At 46.1% G+C, this 20,474-nt stretch overlaps 1 protein-coding gene across 1 annotated transcript in view; it reads left to right on the top strand.

Annotated features, from left to right (window-relative positions):
• The first annotated feature begins 16,862 nt into the window (after nucleotides 1–16,862).
• COBL (cordon-bleu WH2 repeat protein) overlaps nucleotides 16,863–20,474 on the top strand; it is a 289,484-nt gene continuing 285,872 nt past the window's right edge. The window contains exon 1 of the mRNA XM_044920215.1: nucleotides 16,863–16,890. The gene's annotated coding sequence lies outside the window, so the exon portion shown is untranslated. The remainder of the gene's footprint in view (nucleotides 16,891–20,474) is intronic.

Raw genomic sequence — 20,474 nt, 5'->3', positions numbered from 1 at the left:
GTGGTCCAGGTGAGAAATTATGAGTGTTTGAAGCATTGGTCTGAGTGTCACGAAACTGCTGGGTCATTTTCTGGCCCCATTGAAGGAAGAGGGAGGCGTGTTGTGCCTACTTCCTCTTAGGCATTAAGCACGTCTGTCAGGCTAAACTAGGTTGGTTCAAATGGCCTCTGGGTGTTCTCCTTGGCCCTAAAAACATCATTCCTCTGTTTATTCTCATCAGCTAGAGCTGCTAAGTGACCAAAACAATGAAGAGGGAATAAAGATTAAAGTCCAAAATTGGGGGCTGACTACTCTACACTTGCAACTCATAGGACCGAGAAACAACCATGGACCAGCTCCTCAAGTTTCTGGAATCGACTCCTTACCACTTGGGAGTTTAGGCTTTTCCCATTTATTTGATCTCTCTTCCACATAGAGTAACTACAGTGAAATATGCCAGTACTTAACCATGTTGTCTGAGATGACAAACCTTTGAGTGTGCCAGTTTTCTGTGTGTGTCTTGGCAGTGGTTCTGAGACTGGAAATCTTATGGTCTCCGTGGCCAGAGCACCCACAGACACTTCGCTTTGTTCCTAGTCCCTTGCAGCCTGGAGCACAGAGAGGCCCTCTCTCTACGTGGGAAATGCACCTCCACTCCTCCGGGTTCTAGAGCTCAGGATATTGCCTGGGGAGCTTTCCCTGTATTCGCTTAAAACTCTCTAGAGAGATTATATTTTGGAAAAGGGACATCCATCCCTTACTCTGTTCTCAACTGAACTACATGCGCTCTTGTGCAATACACACACTCACATACACACAGGCACACGCACACATACACACACGCGTACACACACAGGCAAACACGTGTGTATGCACACATACATATACAGAAACACACACATTCATGTCCCTGTACACACATGCACACGCACATCGGTACATGCATGCAAATGCATATCCATAAACACATGTATACACATATACACAAATGCACATACATGTACACACACATACACACACACAGATTCCCTGCAAATAACTGGGGCAACCCACAAGACTCGACTCTCCATTGACAGGAAGAGAAGCCCTGAGTTTTTCCTCTTCTGACTCATCTACCGATTTATACTTGCAGGCTAGTTATCCTCAGCCAACCTCTTACCCCGAAGATGATGTCACATAACGAAATGGTAAGATAGGACAGCCCACTGGCCCTGTTCAGTCCTTCCTTTCCTATTTGTGGGCAAGATGTGCGTGCGTCAGGAAGTGAACTATGAAAACAGCAGAGTTCGTTTTTTTTTTTTTTTTTAAGATTTTATTTATTTATTTGAGAGAGAGAGAGAATGAGAGAGAGCACATGAGAGGGGGGAGGGTCAGAGGGAGAAGCAGACCCCCTGCCGAGCAGGGAGCCCGATGCGGGACTCGATCCAGGGACTCCAGGATCATGACCTGAGCCGAAGGCAGTCGCTTAACCAACTGAGCCACCCAGGCGCCCATACAGCAGAGTTTGTTTTGTGCAGCTTCCACAGCTCTGCTATGAAGGAAACGCGCACGCATGTATGAGCCACGGAATACACGTGTGTCACATATGAGCCACAGGATACACGTGCGTCACATGCAAGCCACGGAATACACATGTGTCACGTGCGAGCCACGGAAAACACACATGTCGTATGCATGAGCTCTCCCACAAATTAAATTCCACTCCCACTTAAAACTGACATTACACAATATAAAGCTAGTGCTAATATTCATGCTGACAGCTTAGCATTTTTGGTTTTTCTTTACTTAGGATGACCGGAAATGGCACATAAAAACACTGTGGCAAGTTGAAAGACAGATGATGGAAAAAAAAAAGGGAAAGCTTTCCATTTTAGTACCTCTAGCTGCATCCTCACCCACCTGCCCTCCACCCAGCTTTCGAGCCAAAGACCTGCATTGTCATTTCCCCCTGGACTGCACGCTGCCGGGCCCTGGGAGCCTAAGGACGGTCTCTAGTGGAAGTGAAGGAAGTAGGAGAACATGAGGCAGGGGGACATATCCTGTCACTGCTAATCCCCAGCTGGAGACAGATGCTAAATGAGCAGGCTGCTGCAGTCCCATTCCACTGCCTCTCCCTCTTAGTCTCTGGGGTCTCGCCACCACTTCCGGGCAGCTCTTCAGCCCCAGAGGCCCCCGCCCTGCCCTGCTCCATCCCTAGATGAGAATGGCTGAGTTTTGCATCCACCTTGGACTCGTGTTGGGACAGTAGGTCATGCCGCTCCATGTGGCCTTGTGTGTCGGGGCCACCTGCCCCTCGTGTGGGCTTGCTGTTTCCTCCTCTTCAGAGAGGGGGTGGCTGTCACAAAGGCCAGGTGGAAGCCCAGCCACCCAGAATCGCACGCCCCTCATTCTTCCCAGGATCACTTGGTGCTTTCATGAGTTGTGAAAATATGGGACAAGCAGGTCCCTTTGGCCCCAGAGGGGTGACCTTGTGAGAATGATTGTTCTCTGTGTGACTTCAACCCATTGTTTCGCCCTGGTTGAAGCAGAGCTGGAGATGGGGCCCTCCTGCTCTAGAGTCCAGGAATCCATCCTGTCCCCCAGGGCCCTGGGGTCTGGTATATGCCTGGCAGATGCCTGGGAGGTTACTAGAAAGTGCAAGCTTCCACTTTACACAAGTTGGCAACAACTTGTCATACCACCGATGGGCTCTAGCCCCCACTGAGTAAGATCTGACCTGTTTACCCCACTTACTCTATGGAATTCTTGGATAAGCCACCAGGAGTGGGAGCCTCAAGATGGAGGAGTTGACTTACTGCCAAGGAGGCATGTGATGGTCAAGTGACTAACTGGAAAAACAAAAGTAGTATGTACAGAGGTGTAAACATTCCAGAGGTTACATGCATGTGAGACATTTGTTAACTCGGGCAAATTTTTAACCTGGGGCATGTAGGCGAGAGATAAGTCTGCACAGTTCTGGCCTGTCCATGTTGACACCTGCTGTGTCTGAGAACTATCTCCGTGCTTGGTTTTTCATTCAATCAGGGAAAGAAAAGAAAAAATGGGATTGCAATATGGAACCCAATAGGCCTGCAGCATTCAAGGCTGATATTCCAGTCTGCATTTTCACTTTAAGAAAACGCACGAGTCCCTGGCAAGGAGAAGAGTGATGTTCTTCTGCTGAGCACAGGAGAGAGGTGCACCAGGAAACCCTTGTCTGGGCAGCGGCATCTCCACTCAACCATGACCCTTCTGACTCGGTAGGCAATATGCAGCAGTTCTTGGGGAAAGTTGCCTATGTTTCTGTTGTTGGTGTGTGAAAAGTTTCCGGGAAAATAGTGAACCCTTGTCATAAAGACATGCATGGAAGCAGAGGCCTCCCTTCTGAAATATCTTTCTAGAGAAAGCCAGAAGCCTAGACCAATATCTCTGTCATTATGAATCAGCAGATTCTCAAAAAACACTCCTGGAGAATATGTTTGTTATAGACCTGGGGTTTCCTAGGCTACCATAGCCTGAAAACAAGAATAATACACAACCAAGCATATGTGAGATATACACACATATGTAATAAAATAAAATAAAAATACGCAGCTTTAAGAAAAGGACACGATCATGCCATTTGGGACAACAGGGATGGACCTAGAGGGTATGATGCTAAGTGAAATAAATCAGACTGAGAAAGACAAATACCATATGATTTCACTTATATGTGGAATCTAAAAAAAAAATGAATAAACAAAAAGCAGAATCAGAAATATAAATTACAGAGAACAAACTGATGATTGCAGGGGGAGGAGATCAGCAAAGTGGGTGAAGGGGAGTGGAAGATGCAGGCCTCCAGGTATGGAATGAATAAGTCACGGGAATAAAAGGCACAGCTTAAGGAATATAGTCAGTAAGACTGTAACAGTGATATATGGTGACAAATGGTAGCTACAATTGTGGTGAACATAGCATCATGTACAAACTTGGTGAATCACTATGTCATACACCTGAAACTAGTGTGACGTTGTGTGTCAACCATACTCAAATAATAAAAAAAAAAATAATGCTCAACTACCACCCAACATCAGATCACGTAAACATTTAGGGCAAATAGTAACAGAACTAAAAAGAGAAATAAACAGCAATACAATACAGTTGGGGACTTTAAAACCCCACTCTCAGCAATGGATAGCTCATCCACACAGAGAGTCAAAAAGTAAAAGGTAGATTTAAACAACACTGTAGACCAAATGGACATAATAAGCATACACGGAATATTCCATTCAACGGCTACAGAACTCATATTCTTCTCAAGTACACATGGAACGTTCTCTGAGACGGACCACATGTTAGGCCACAAAACCAGTCTCAACAAATTCAAGAAGATAGAAATTATATCAAATATCTTCTCTGACCCCAATGGAAATGGAAGCATAAATTCATAACAGAAGGAAAGCTAGAAGATTCACAAATACATGGAAATTAAACACATTCCTAAAGAACCGATGGATCAAAGGCTAAAGCAAAAGTGAAAATTAAAAAAGGATCTTGAGAAAAATGACAGTGGAAACACAATATACCAAAACTTCTAGGATGTAGCAAAAGAAGTGCTAACAGGGAATCATGATAAATGCACACATCAAGGAAAATGAGAGATCTCAAGCAGACAGCTTCACTTTATACCACAAGAACCTAGGAAAAAAAAAAAAAAAAAGCAAACTATGCCCAAAGTTAGTGGGAGAAAGGGAAATAATACAGATTAGAGCAGAAGTAAACAAAAAAGAGAAAAGGAAAACAATAGAAAAGATTAATAAAACCAAGAGTTGATCTTTTGAAAAGATAAGCAAAATTGACAAAACTTTAGCTATACTCACCAAAAAGAAAAAAAAAAAAAGGAAAGAAATAGAAAGGACTCAAAGTTATAAATGAAAGAAGAGACATTACAATTGACATAAGATCATAAGAGTCTGCCTTGAACAATTCTGCACCAGCAAATTGGACAACCTATGAAAAATGGATCCATTCCTAGAAACACCCAACCTACTGAGACTGTGTCATGAGGAAATAGAAAATCTGAACAGAACAATAATAAGTAAGGAGATGGAATCAGTAAGAAAAGACTAGACCAGACAGCTTCACTGGTGAATTCTACCAAATATTAAAAGAATTAACTCCAGTCCTTCTCAAACTCCTCCAAAAAAAATCAAAGCAGAGTGAACACTCCCAAACTCGCATTATGAAGCCAACACTTCCCGATACCAAAGCCAGGTAAGAACACCACAGGAGAAGAAAACTGCAGGCCAGTATGCCTGATGAATATAGATGCAAAAATTCTCAGCTGAAAACTAGCAAAGTAAATTCAATAGCACGTTAAAACGATCATACACCATGACCAGGTGGGATTTACTTCTGGGATGCAAGGATGGTTCAACATCTGCAGATTAATAGGTGTGATACCTCACAGTGATAGGATGAAGGGTAAAAATCACATGATCTTTTCAATAGCTGCAAAAAGGGCATCTGACAAAACCCAACATCCATTCCTGATTAAAAACTCTCAACAAAGTGAATAGAGGAAACATAAAGGCCATGTAGGGCAAGCCCACAGGTAATGTCATTCTCAGTAGTGAAAGATGAAAGCATTTCCTCTACGATCAGGAGCAAGAGAAGGGTGCTCACCCTCACCACTCCTTTTCAACATAGTATGGAATTCTAGGCAGAGAAATTAGTCAAAAAAAAAAAAAAAAGTGGGGCACCTGGCTGGCTCACTTGGTAAAGTGTGTGACTCTTGATCTCAGCGTTGGAGTTCCAGCCCCATGTTGGGTGTACAGATTACTTAAAAATAAAAATTAAATTAAAAAAATTAAAAAAGAAACAAAGGGTATCCAAATTGGAAAGGATGAAGTAAAATTGTCTTTGTTTGCAGATGGCATGATCTTATATGCAGAAAACTCTAAAGACTCCACCAAAAAACTGTTAGAACTAATGAACAAATTCAATAAAGTGGCAGGATACAAAGTCAACCTACAAAAACAAGTTGTGTTTCTATACCTGAACAACAAAACATCTGAACAAGAAAGAAAGAGGACAATCCCATTTATAATAGCATCAAAAACAATAAAATACTTAGGAATAAATTTAAGCAAGGAGGTGAAAGGTATCTACACTGAAAGCAGTAAGACACTGATGTAAGAAACTGAAGGACACAAATGGAAATTTTCCTGTGTGCATGGTTTGGAAGAAATAATATCATTAAAATGTTTATACTACCCAAAGTAATCTACAAATACCTATCAGTATTCCAATAGCATTTTTTACAGAAATAAAAAAAAAAATGATCCTAAAATTTGTATGGAACCACAAAAGACCCTGGATGCCAAAGCCAGCCTGAGAAAGAAGAACAAAACTAGAGGTATCATGCTTCCTGACTTCAAACTACACCACAAACCAATGGTAATCAAAACAGTATGGTATTGGCACAATTACAGACATGAAGATCAATAGAACAGAATCAGGAGCTCAGAAATAAACCCATGCGTATACAGTCAACTGATATTTGTCAAGGGAGCTGAGAATACTCAATGGAGAAAAGATAGTCTCTCTAATAAATGGTGCTGGGAAAACTGGATATTTACATATAAAAGAATGAAACTGGACCCCTGTCTTACACCAATCACAAAAATTAACTTGAAAAGAATTAAAAACTTGAATGTGAGACCTGGACCATAGAACTCCTAGAATAAAACGTAGGGAAAAGCTCCTTGACATTGGGCTTGACCATGACACAAAAAACACAGCAACAGAAGCAAAAATAAACAAAGTGGGACTACATCAAACTAAAAAGCTTCTGAATAACAAAAGAAACCATCAGCAAAATGAAAAGGCAACCTGCAGAACGGGAGAAGATATTTGCAAACCACATACCTGACTGATAAGGGATTAATATCCAAAGCACATAAGAAACTCGTAAGACTCAATTGCAAACAAACACACACACAAACAGAAACCAAATAACCCAATTTCTAAATGGACAAAGAACTTGAATAGACATTTTTTCAAAGGTGATATTAAATAGCCCACAGGTACAAGAAAAAGTTGCTCAGCATCACTCATCATCAGGGAAATGCAAATCAAAACCACAATGAGATACCACCTCACACCTGTCAGAATGGCTAGTATCAAAAAGATAGGAGATAGTATGCGTAGGCGAGGATGTGGAGGAAAAGGACCCCTTGTGCACTGCTGGTGGGAATGCAAAGTGTACAGCCACTCTGGAAAACAGTTTGGAGGGTTCTCAAAAAGTTAAAAATAGACACACCATATGATCCAGCAATTCCACTTCCGTATATATCTAAAGGAAATTAAATTCGCATCTTGCAGAGATAACTGCCCCATGTTCACTGCAGCATTATTTACAAGAGCCAAGACATGGAAACACCTAAGTGTCAATTAATGGATGAATGGGTAAAGAAAATGCGATATACATGTAGAGATATAGGTTTGCAATGGAATGTTATTCAGCCATAAAAAAGAAGGCAATCCTGCCATGTGATACAGGATGGATGGACCTTGAGGGCGCTATGCTGAGTGAAATAAGTCCGACAAAGACAAATGCTGTGCGTTCTCACTTACACGTGGAATCTAAAAAAACCAAGCTCATAGATACAGAACAGACTGGTCGTTGCCAGATGCTGGGTGGGGTGGGGGATGGGCAGCAAAATGGGTGAAGGTGGTCAAAAGGGAACACATTTCCAGTTATAAGATGAGTAAGTCCTGGGGATGTAATGTACAGCATGGTACCTACAGTTAACAGTGCTGGACTGTATATTTGAAAATCCCTGAGGGGAGCCTGGGTTGCTCAGTCGGTTGAGCATCTGACTCTTGATTTTGACTCAGTTCACGATCTCAGAGTCCTGAGGTCTAGTCCCATGACAGGCTCCATGCTGGGCATGGAGTCTGCTTGAGATTCTCCCTCTCCCTCCCCCTCTCCCTGCCCCAGCTGGTGCTCTCACTCTTTCTCTTAAAAAAGGAAGGAAAATCCCCGAGAGTAGATCTCAAAAGTCTGCAGCACAAAACAAAACAGTTCTAACTCTGTGAGGTGACCAGTGTGTTAATTAACATTGGGGTGATCATTTCGCCACATAGACATACCCGAAATCATTATGTTGTGCACCTTGAATATACAATGCTATTCGTCAATCCTACCTCAATAAAGTGAGAAAATAACAAAATAAATGATGCCCAAAGACAGTAACAAATGAGAATGTTCCTGCCTCTATCCCTTTACCCTTCAGAAACTCCCAGCCACTGACAGCTCTGGGAGTCTCCCAAGGGTGTTCTTACACTGCATAGATTAGTACTCTTACATACCCGGTGGCACCCCGAGCCCCTCCTGTGTCTCTCCGTCCCTTGCCGCTGCTGTTACCATAGCTCACTTCTAACTACCACATCCGCCATCAGTTACCCCTGATGCTAGCTCCTTCCTTCACTGTCCACAAAGCACTGTGGCTCAGGGGCCACTGCCTCTTGGACCTGCCAGAACCAAAAGAATCCACAGAGGTCTAGACCCAGTCACAATCTGGAGAGTGGCACTGCATGAGGCTAAAAGCCCCCAGCCCTGCTGATAACAAAACCCTTGGTTCCTTGAGCTATTCCTCCACCCTTTACAATGAGCTCCTTCCGGGCAGTGTCTCAGCTCTTCCTGAGATGTGAGCCCCTGGCAGATTACTGCTCTGTCCACCCCACATGCCCGGACTGGCCTGATGCCAAAGATAAACACAGAATAGGTGTCGGCTGAGAGCCCTCCTAAATACTAAAAGTTTGGGAGTATAAGAACACAGAACCCTGTTTCTTCCTCTTTTTTCTCTTTGGGAAACATGGCCCATAAGCTCACTAAAACGATGGGATTATCACTTTAGAAGGGAGGCAAAACACGCCACCAATATTCAAAACTATAAATCAGAAACTTGGAAATATCATTATATCTCATCCCCACCCCGCTCTTGAACTATGTTAGAGAACAGAGTTTTAGCACGCAGGGCAGTACGAAAGGTAACATGCCATGCTGCTAATTCCAGCTTGGCTTTTTGGAATAACATCGGAATTGAAGGAAACTGAACAAGCATGAAAAGATACGGTCATATGTTCTGAATCTTGAGCTGACCCCCAAACCAGGCAAGTTCTCAAAGGCAAAATCATTTATAAAGGCAGAACACCCAACAGCCCAGGTCAGAAAATCCTATTTGGTCAAAAATCCAAGGATGCAAGTACTGAAGGGCTCGTATTTCCAGAAAACACGGCGAGGAATCCTAAACCCAGTTGCATAATCCTTGTGTGGGTTGACAGCGTAGGTGGAAAGTTACATAAATTCACAGGCTCAACGTCTCGGCAGAAAGGCGAAGAGAAGGTTCCTCTTCATAGCACATGATGGGAAAGCACAGCTCTTAGTGTGAGCTCAGCAGGAGAAAAAACTGTGACAGCTGGTGGCTAAAATCAAAGCTTCCTGACAGAGTAGCCAGACCTACACATTCTCTCCATTCGCTGTTTGGCAGTGAGCGCTGCACACATTTGCTGACAAATCCTAAGTGCCGGAACTGCCTCTGTGTTGAATGGTTCATGGAAGAAACGGGTGCTGGGCACAGATGAAAGCAATTGTGTTTGCATAATGACCAAGAATATAAGGTCCCGGGTAATGTCTGGGCACAAGACCTTGCTCTGTGTAATCTTGGGTGATTTAGTTAATCTCCCCAACTCTTAGTTTTTCCATTGCTAAAATGGGGACAATAGAACCTTCTTCCGGGTTGCTTTAAACATCAAATGATTAGGGTTGTTAAAGAGTTCAACACAGTGCTTGGCATCTAGTATTTGTCCTTAAATGTTAACAATATAGTTACTGATTTAGCCAACACCTATTGTCTGTCAAGTACACAAAGTTGGTTATTATGGTTATTATTAAAGAGAGAGAAAGAAAAAGAGATGGATATTTTCTGGTATGCCGGAGGGTGATCCAAAGAAAGGAGCCAGGGATGGGGATGGGGGCTGATTTAGCCCACACACTTGTGATTTTGAGACCCAGCATATGCAAACCTTTCCCGGATGTCCCAGCCGGGAACAGCCCAGAACCTACCACCTCATACCTGGTTCTGGCATGGTCCTATTCCCTCTCTCTCAGTTCCTATTCTGGTTCCTTCACTGCCAGAGGACTCTAGGTTTGGAGGCAGCAGGGTCCTGATACCCCTCCGTCCAGCCTCCGACAATAATTTCAGAATTCCTGGGAATCCAAACCGGTCCTCTGCATTTCCTCCGAGGGTGCTAATATCTGACACCACTTTGTGGGTTCTGTCCCTTGGATTAATGTCTAATGGGTATTCAAATGGAATTAGCCCAGACAAGGAGCAAGAGGTGAAGCTATAACCAATTATTTTTTAAGAGATCCTAATCAAAGAGTAAGGTGCATGGTGAGAGGGCTGGAGTCTGAGGATAAGCTACCATTAGTTCCCAATTTTTTCTGTGCTTGACCCTATCCGTAAATTACCACTTTGGAAAAAACATAGTGTAATAATCATCAAAAGGATTAATTCTTTAAAATACATAATACACCTTTGAGGAAGCAATGGCTTCTTAGATATGACATGAAAGTACAAGCAACTTAAGAGAAAATAGATTAGTTGAACTTCCTCAAAGGTAAGAAATTTTGTGCTTCAAAACACGCCATTAAGAGTGTGAAAGAGTAACAATATGGGAGAAAATATTTGCAAATTATATATATGATAAGGGACCTATGCACAAAATACATAAAGAACTCTCAACTCAAAATATACAGACCAGGGGCACCTGGGTGGCTCAGTCAGTTAAGCATCTGACTCCTGATTTCCCCTCAGTTCATGATCTCAGGGTCCTGAGATCGAGCCTGCATCAGGCTCCACGCTCAGTGGTGAGCCTGCTTGAGATTGTCTCTCCCTCTCCCTCTGCCCTTCTCCTCCTTCAGGTAAGTGCTCTCTCTCTGTCAAATAAATAAATAAATAAAATCATAATCATGTGAAAGAACAACTCACAGTATGGGAAAAAATATTTGCAAAATCATATATATGATAAAGGACTTGTGCACAGTATACATAAAAAACTCTCAACTGAAAAATATAAAGATGAAGGACCTAATTTCCAAAATGGGCAAAAGACTTGAATCACATTTCTCCAAAGAAGGGACACAAAAAGTCATGAAGCACGTGAAAAGTTGGTCGGCGTCATTAGTCATCCAGGAAATGCAAACCCAAACCACACTGAGATACCACTTCACAGCCATCAGGATGTCTGTAATCAAAGACAGACAATAACAATTGCTGGCAATGATGTGGGGAAACATTGTCAGTGGGCTGAAAGATGATACAACCACTTTGGAGAGATAGTGTGGCAGTTCTCGAGGGGTGAAATATGAAATTAGCCTATGACCCAGCAATTCCACTTTAGATACACACAAAAGGGAAATCAAAACATACATCCACACAAAAACTTCCGTATGAATGCTCATAGCGGTATTATTCATAATAGACAAAAAGTGGACATTGTTGAAATGTTCATCAGTTGATGACTCTAAACAAAATGTGGCCCATCCATGGAATATTACTTGGCCATAAAAAAGAATGAAGTATGGGGCGCCTGGGTAGCTCAGTTGGTTGAGTGTCTGCCTTCGGCTCAGGTCGTGATCTCAGGGTCCTGGGATCGAGTCCCACATTGGGCTCTCTGCTCAGCGGGGAGTATGCTTCTCCCTCTGCCTCTGCCCCTCCCCCTGCTTGTGCTCTCTCTCTCTCTCTCAGATAAATAAAATCTTTAAAAAGAAAAGGGAAGGAAGTCCTGGCATATGCTATAACATTGAAAACCTTATGCTAAGTCCAAGAATTGTTGTATGATTACATTTATGTAAAATGTCTTGACTAGGTGAACCCAGAAAGAATAGAGCTTGCTAGAGGGTAGAGTGAGGGAGGAAGAGGGAGAGAATGCTAATGGATATAAGGTTTATTTTGGGGGGGATGATAAAAATGTTCGGAAATTAAGTAGTGGTGATGGTTGCGCAAATCTGTGTTTAGCCACAGAATTACAAAGCCACGGAACCGTATACTTGAAAGAGGTGAATTTTATGGAATTTAAATTATATCTCAATAAAAATAAAGGACCCTACATAAATGTTTCTTTGAGTGTCAGGTAAGGATCTCAGGTAAAATTAGTCCTGTTTAAACCACTCAGCATTCTAAAAAAAAAAAAAAAAAAAGATATTAAACTCTCACCCAAAGCAAACTTGAGAATGTAAGGGGGAGGGAGTGAGCTCTGGTGTCTCTTCTTGATCTTATAAGGACGGCAGTCCTATAGAATTAGGGCCTCTTCCTTATGACCTCATTGAACCTTAATTACCTGGCAAAGGCCCTATTTCCAAGAATTAGTCCCATGGAGGGTCAGGGCTTCAGCCTTTGTATAATTCAGTCCGTGGTACATTCGAAATAAATATCCACTTTGGTATTCAAATTGTATTGATCATACAGTACACTTTCTTCCTTTTTAAAGGTACTTAAATTGTATACTCAGGCCCAGCAAAACCTGGCTCTGGCCCTGATTATTCCTCTTACAGAGGAAGACATGAAAGCTATTTAGGAAGAAGTGCTCGGCTCTCAGTCACTCTGTGGCTGAGTGGGCCTGCCGCTACACAGAGCGGGGCCCCTTGGTCAGCAGCCTCCACATTGCTGGGAGCCTGTTTCGGAAATGCCGGACCCACTGTGCCAGAATCTGTCTTTTAACAAGATCACAGGAGCATCTTGTGCATATTCAAGTTTGGGAAGCCCTGCGGTGGGCGAGGCTGCCTCCACCAGCCGGCAGATTTCCTGTGAATGCTTCCTATCCTTTCCTTCCCATAGGGGAAGCTGGAGTGACTCTCAGCGTGGCCCAGGTACCCCAGCTCGACGCAAGGGGGGCCGAGTGCACAAGGGGTGTGGAGCATGGACAGGCTGTTTCTGCCCCAGGTGGGCCCATAGAGAGGAAAGGTGAGGTCTGGAAGGGGAGGCAGCAGCCAAGGAGGGGCCTGGGCTCAGAGCAAGGGAAAATGTCCCTAAAAGGGCCTCGCTCTGGTTCCTGCTCCTCGGGTCCAGAGCTGCCAGCAGGGTAGTCCAGAGCCATAGCCAGGGCTGGCCAGGGACCAACATGGTGCCCTGGGACACAGAGCAGGCTCAGCCATGCTCTGTGCACGAAAGGGGCAAAGGTTCAGCTTTCAGGCAGCGAGTGCATGGGAAGGCAAGACCATGTCACCACCACAGTGTGCTTGAGCCAGGCAGCCTGTCTCTAACCTGGTGTTCCTGATGGGAACCGGAAATCGGCTGACCTGGGAACATTTATATCACAAAAAACTGGCAAATGCTACCAATCGAGGCTTTTTTTTTTTAATGATTTTATTTATTTATTTGACAGAGAGAGACACTGAGAGAGAGGGAACACAAGCAAGGCGGAGTGGGAGAGGGAGAAGCGGGCTTCCCGCTGAGCAGGGAGCCCGATGCGGGGCTCAATCCCAGGACCCTGGGATCATGACCTGAGCCGAAGGCAGACGCTTAACCGACTGAGCCACCCAGGCGCCCCCGAGGCTTTTTTTTTTTTAAGAGTCATTTTATTATTTTTTATTATTTTTGAATTTTTTATTGTTATGTTATTCACCATTTTAAGAGTCATTTTAAAACATTTGTCACACCACTAATAAAAAGTTACATTTTAAGGACCAAAAAAAAAAAAAAGATCACTAAAATTCAAACCTGGTGTGTTCCATCTCTTTCAACAAAACATCCCCTTTCCTCATATAGCATTTGTCTAAAGCCTTGAGATCCAGAATATTAAGCTTGTCTTTAATATTTACCTCCTGAGCAGTTTCACTTAAAAAAATAAAAAGAGAGAATGATGTGTAAAATAATAAAGAAGACTAATAAGAAAAAAAAATTTGTCAGCACATTCCTGGATATTTCCAGCACCTGAAATAGATAACGTAGAGGTAGTCAGTATCTGAAAAGGTGTTAGTTTTAGTCAAGGGAATTGAAAAGTGTGCAGCGGGGAGAAGCAGTAAGAAAATTAATGCCCTTGTCTGGGATTGTGCCGTTTGCTGTAAAAGGTCGGCGGGTACGGCAGCACGGGAGGGTGTCCTCCTCGAGGACTCAGCAACAGTCGGAACAGTCTTGGGGACCGCCCCCAGCCTTCTGCTTCTCAGCCTCTGTCTGGAAGAGCTAAGCCCCTGTCTGTCTTCTGTTTCCCTTCTCGAGCTCCGTCTGCAAGGTGTCTCCACATCACACACAAAGGCTGGCCTACGGCAGGTGCTCCCAAGAATCTGTTGAACTGCTCAATTTTGAAAACGCCTCTACCCTGGTGGATCTACTGGGATCCTCACCAGTAAGGGAATTTGTGTTGCAACATACAGAGCAGTTGGTCCCCTGTCTGCCGGCCTCCCAGGCTCTGCACCGAGCCCCACAGCTGGCCCACGGGATTGCCAGGTCCAGCCTATTCCGACTCTCCGCTGAGGGCCTTGGGAGCTCAGCCCTGCTCCAGTGGCAAGTCTGACTCCGTCCTCTGCCTCATTGTGACATCTCTCCCCAGACCCCACCTTCCACCCCATTCCTGACCAGTGGTGCCTGTTGGGTTTTAAGGTTGGAGATGCCTGGTGGTCTCCAGGAATTGGTGGTTGAGGCTTGAGATCCTTCTAGGCCTTCATCCCTGGGGAGCACCCCGAACCTCAGCCCGGAGGTGGGATACTGCCTCCTTCTCATCATTTTCTTTAGACGTGAACTGTCTTGCCGAGAAACTCTTCACCAGCTCCGATTCCAGTTTTAGCAGCCACCTCCCACCAGGAACCTCCTCCTGCCTTTGCCAGGCCCTCAGGTTACGGGTGATCTGTGAGCTGGATGTCCTGCTGGGGTCCTCAGCCGGGTTCAGGCCCACCATCCCTGGTCCACTTCTGAGCTCTGGTCCTGCTCAGGTTGCCCTTTCCCACGTGGCGTCCAGAGCAAATGGGGGCTCCTGGTCCTGGGAAGGATCCTGTGACCCAGAAACCTAGAGGTAGAAGGAGTAGTAGTGAATTCATTCATTCAGTGCACTCTGTGTTTATGGAGCACTAACCCCACCTGCCTGGCACTGTTCTAGAGGCTGGGGGGGGTGGGGGGGCGGTTCACCGAGGAATAAAAGAGGCAAAAGGCCCAATACTCACTGAGATCACATTCTGGGGAAGAGACAGATGACGATAACAAAGTCAAACTGTATACTGAAGATGATATGTCCTTACCTATTTACATTCCATTGATATGTAATGTATACACCCATATTTATTTGTATATTTATATAAATGTAAGCAAAATTTATATATATATATATATTCATAAGCAACATTTTATTTATAAATGTAAACAAGCATAAGCAAACACACCGGAGGCTTTCCAAAGGAGGTTTCCCTTCTATGCAGGGAGCAGGGAGCAGGAGGGAAACTCCTGTGGAGAGCATCCCAGGCAGAGGCCTGAGATGGGAAAGTGCTCAGGCATTTGGAGAACAGCCCAGAGGCTGAGCTGCACTGCGCTGAGCTCCAAAGCCATGTGCAAAGGAAGGAACAGGGTTCTGGGTGGGCCCACCAGCTGAGCAGCCGAAGGCCTTGTGGGTCATGGCAAAGACTGCATTCCCTAGACTGGTCTCCCTTTGTTAACGAGAAAGCAGAGGCCGAGGGGGAGAAAGGCTCAGGCAGGCCTGGGGATACCTCATCCAAGCATAAGATAGGAATAGAGCAGGGCTCCACCGCACATCATTCTGCAGCCTCACCTATTCTGCATCTTTAACACCTGTTACTCTAGTGGTTGGAATCAGGTGAAAGTGTCTGTTTTGGAGGTCAGACTTTCACACTAATCAAATCTCTTTTGTTGCTTTGGGTGGGTTAGGAGTGTGGGAGTGAAGCTGGGGTAGATCAGGGACCTGGAGCTGACTCGCCCTGGGCCCAGAGTGGGCTGCCTCTGCCAGGCATTTCTGGCTGCTGCCTGCACTGGAACTCCCCCGCGGGGGCCCCGCAACCACGGCGCCCCACAGACCAGCTTGGCAAACTGGAGCATGCTTCCAACGCGAACTCCTGGTAGCGCTGCTGGGCCCTGCTCCAGCCCCTATTGTTTCTGATTCCATAGGACTGGCAGGGGCCCCGAATCTGCATTTCTAACACGTTCCCAGGTGCTGCTGGTCAGGGACCCACTTTGAGACCCACCGCCCTAGATTGCTGTCACACAGATGAAGGTTCCGTGGGGTTCCAGGGCAGAGCCGGCGACACTGGTCACTCGCTTCTCATTCTCCAACCTCAGTCCTTCCCGCCGGTCCGCCCATCTAGCCCTCCAGGGCCTCGCCGAGACCAGGTGGTTCTCTCTCTCTCTCGCAACTCCTCCCGGCCCCGGCGCGGCCCGCGCCTCCGGATCCCCCACGCCGCCCAGACAGGGGCGCACTCCCTCGCAGGGTGGAGGAGCCCGGGAGAAGCCCGGGAGGGGCCCTGCGGCGGGCGGGGTGTCGCCCCGGGGTCCAGGTGCCGCCAACCCCATCCCGGGACGCGCGCGGCGGGCCAGGCCGGGAGCTCCCGAGGCGCGGGCGGGAGGGTGGGCGGGGGCGGCGCTCCGGTGGGCGCGGCGCACCTTGCTCCCGGCGCCCCCGCCCCGCGCCGCGCCAGCCCCTCCCCGCGCGGCCGGCGCCCCCGCCCGCCCGCGACCGTACCAGCCCCTTCCGTCCGCTCGCCCCGCCGCTGTCCTCCGCCGGCCCGCGTGGGAGGACGATGGGTCAGCGCGGAAAAAGTGAATGAGGGCGGCGGCGGCGGCAGCGAGCGCCTAACTCGGCCGGGCCCGAGCACCGCGCGCGCCCCTCGCCCGCCGGCTCCATGGACGCGCCGCGCGCCTCGGCGGCCAAGCCCCCCACCGGGTAAGTGGCTGGGCGGCCGGGCGGCGTGCGGGCCGTGACTCTGCTCGGAAGGGACGCCCGCGCCCGCACCGCGCTCACTCGGGGCAGGGGCACGGGCACTGGGGAGAGCCCGGGGCCGGGGAGCCCCCTCTCCGGCCCGCGGGTCTGCGCCCGGCCGCGGAAGGGGGTTGTGTACTTTGTGCGCCCGGGTCGTTGCCCAGGTAACAGTGTCAGGCCGAGGCCGAAGCACTTTCCGCGCGGGTGTGTTTGTGTGCGCGCGCCCTTTTTGGGGTCCCCGCGGGCGGAGCCCTCACCGAGTCCGAGCCTTTCTCAGCCACCTCCGAGTGATCGCCCCGGGGACCGGGAGGGCGGTGGGAGACCCGACCTCGGACTCCAGTCCCGCCACTGACTTGCTGGGCGTCTGCCCGCGCGTTGCAGTGGTCACCGCTCACGCGGCCACGGTATGCCGGACACCGTCCGCTCTTCCCCGCGGGCAGGAGCAGGTTCCGGGACCTCGCAGACGCCTGGGTCCGGCGGTATCAGGAGCGCTGCGTGTAGGGCACTGCCCTGTGGGCTTCCCTGACATCTTCTCCCCCTCCCCAGCTTTCTTCTCTGGGGTTCCCCTGTACGGTCTGCAGCGCACGGGCTGGGACCCGACCGGAGGTGGAGACCCCAGCTTCCCAACTAAAGTCCCGGCGTGCATCCTGCCCGCGCGGTTCTGCTGGAGCCCAGACCTGTCCGGGTGTCTGCTGCCATCCCCACACCTTGTGTGTAGGGATCACACGCCATGTTCTGGTTTTACTCGCAGAGTATCTTCCCCGATAGAAGAAAAGCTATCCTGCCCTTTAACAGGACCCTGAGCTGGAGTCTGAACCGCGCACAGCCCAAGCAGGCCGCGGGGTCGCGCGCAGCCTCTGCGGACGCTCGCGGAGCCCTGCGACCCGAGAACCAGCTCACTGGCCTGGAGCAAGTGTGCTATGAGTCTTGCAAATGGAATGAGTGCTTGGGTGGGACCTGCACCTGCTTACCGAGTGGGCCCACTTTCCGCTATGGCAACTGGTCTTGAACGAGGCAGCTTTGGGGACAACTAATCTCTTTTCTTTGCAGTTGTGTCCCACTGACTCACTCTCCCCATGTGCCCATAGGCCGCTGTGTTGCCCAAGTCTACCTAAGGTTTTCGAACTTGCTCCTTTTTTGTTTTTTTTTTTTATCTCTCTCTATAATGCCAGGAAAAAGTGAGCCAGGTTAGCAAATCAAATAATCCTGAAACTGAGGAATGTTAAAAAGAACTTTTTTTTTTTTTTGCAATGCACTTAGTGGTGGTTATGTAATTCCAGTTGAACAAACACATTTCCCAAAGAGAAAATAAATGTGGGAAATCCCTTTTCATGGTAATGGGCATCCCAAAATGACAGTATTCAGAATTACCTTTCGATCCATCGCTTTGGGAGCCTGTTTAATAAGCCAATTTAAGGAGACTGAATCCTTTCCTCATATGAAGGAAATGTGAAGGGGAGAGCATTTAAGAGGCCAGCAAAACTGGATTCAGAGATTATTTGTAAAATCCTTGCAAGGAATCTGATTGTGGGGGCGAAATGGTGAATACGAAGCCTGGGCACCCTCCCCAGCCCTGGTGCTATAGACCAGCCGGAGGCGAATCCACAGCCGCGTTCTTCACACTGCTTCTCCAAGCTCTGGTTGCACTTCACATCTGAGTCTCCCCCACACCCCTGCGGGGAACTAAGGGCTTTTGCTGTGGGTATGATAACAAAACCATGCAATTGTTACTATCCATACATTTATTTCTGTCCCTCCAGTCTGCTTGTTTGAACGTCTTTGTCCGAGAAATGTAGACCTGTTACTTTTACTTTTTATTACTCCCAATTATTTTATCACCTGTCGTTTGTTTTTTTACATCAGGAGACATCAAGAAAATATCAATGTGCTTGTATTTTCTAGATAGGAATTGCATGATTAATAAAACTATTGTGTATTAAAGTTGGAGGAAAGAAATGGTCTTGGGCTTTTGGAATATTTTATATAATTGAGGGGCATTGCTTGCCTACCAGAGAGGATAGATACAGACATGAAATTTCTGGCTTTGGTACATTATCAGTGGCAGTCAAGTTCTGTTGGTTCTTCTCTGGTCTGCTCCTCTGTGGCTTGGAGAATAAGGCAGTGCTTTGCCATGTGCTCAGGGGAAATTTGTTTTCTGTCTGATAGTGCAAGTTTTGGCTATCAAATCAAACTTGGAGCAAGCTATCATTTTCCCACATGATAGCAAACAACTGATGTGATGAACCTGTTGACTGAATCTAGCATTCCTTCTTGTGTTATGTAGAAACGGGCTGGCCGGGGAACAATGAAATAAGGAGATTTCACATTAGAAAGCAAGGTCTACAGAGGTCTTTCTTGAGGATCACTGAAGGAACAATCTGTTAGTGGACGTAGATTGTATATCTCACTAAATTATTCATAAGTAGTTATTAGTTATCTTTCTTGAGTACACAAGTATACCTTTTTAGTGGGATTGGAATTGTATGTTTTTAATAGTAATTTCATTAAAGCAAGGATTTATGACTATACAGTCTGGGAAAAGTATTCTTGTAGGAAGGAGGCAAAAACTGACAAGTTGACTCGATGTGACTTCTAAGGAATTTTAGAGCTCAGTTACAGTGTAATAATTGACAGAATATTCTGGAATGCAAGGGAAGACACATTTCCTTTGGGTGAGGTTTTTAAATATATTTAAGTCCATGTAAGATGAACCTTGAGTTTATCTGTTTACTTTTAGTTTCTCGTTTGAGTGTTTTTGCAATCCATGCCAGTCATGGGTGGTAACGGAACACAGGGTTAAACTTCCCTCTGGACTCTGAATGAGACAGAGTGTTTGGGTTTGGCAGGATACTGGTTAATTTTTTTCTACGGAGGAAACACATAGTTCTGTAGAATAGAATAGTCTCCAGTGACACAAAATGTCAAAACCGCCAGAGCATTTGCTCAGTGGCTGCATTCAAGAGCTGTCCTTACATAAAAATCAGGGGACGTTTGTTCAAGTTCATTAGAATCTGAGCTTCGTGAAGACACAGCTGATGTTCATTTCTCTGCATCAATTTGTATGGCTTTAATCAAGTTGTTAGAACAAGAAATGATTTTTTTTTAATTAATAGAAGTGGATAATTTGACCTCCTGTTCTGTCACCACCCAACAAAATATTATAGGAGCTGCTATCTTGACAATGACCATGGGCCATCACAATGACATCTTCCATTTTAACTCTGACAAGTGTACAAATGTTGCTGAAATATTAACGAGTATACACCATAATAAGAAGAAAAGTTTAGGTTTCTAGCCTTTTTTTTTTTTTTTAAGTTTTCTAGGCTTTTGGCTGACATGTTTACATTCTTTAAAATGATAGTATGTCTAATTATGTGTTATATTGAACTTTTCCCATTTAACTTAAAAGCTGTTACTTCTGAGCTATAGTTTTGGTTAGCAATACATTTAAGACTGCAAAAGGCAGGTATTGTTTGATATAACCTGGAAAGTAGGCTTAGGAATCTTACTCTTTTGTACTTGTAATTTTTCTGAATAAATTTGAAGAG

This window comes from Neomonachus schauinslandi, chromosome 12 (assembly GCF_002201575.2).
Source record: "Neomonachus schauinslandi chromosome 12, ASM220157v2, whole genome shotgun sequence".
Classification (NCBI taxonomy): Eukaryota; Metazoa; Chordata; class Mammalia; order Carnivora; family Phocidae; genus Neomonachus; species Neomonachus schauinslandi.
Note: the sequence above shows the minus strand (reverse complement) of the source record. Positions and strands in the feature narration are given on the sequence as shown.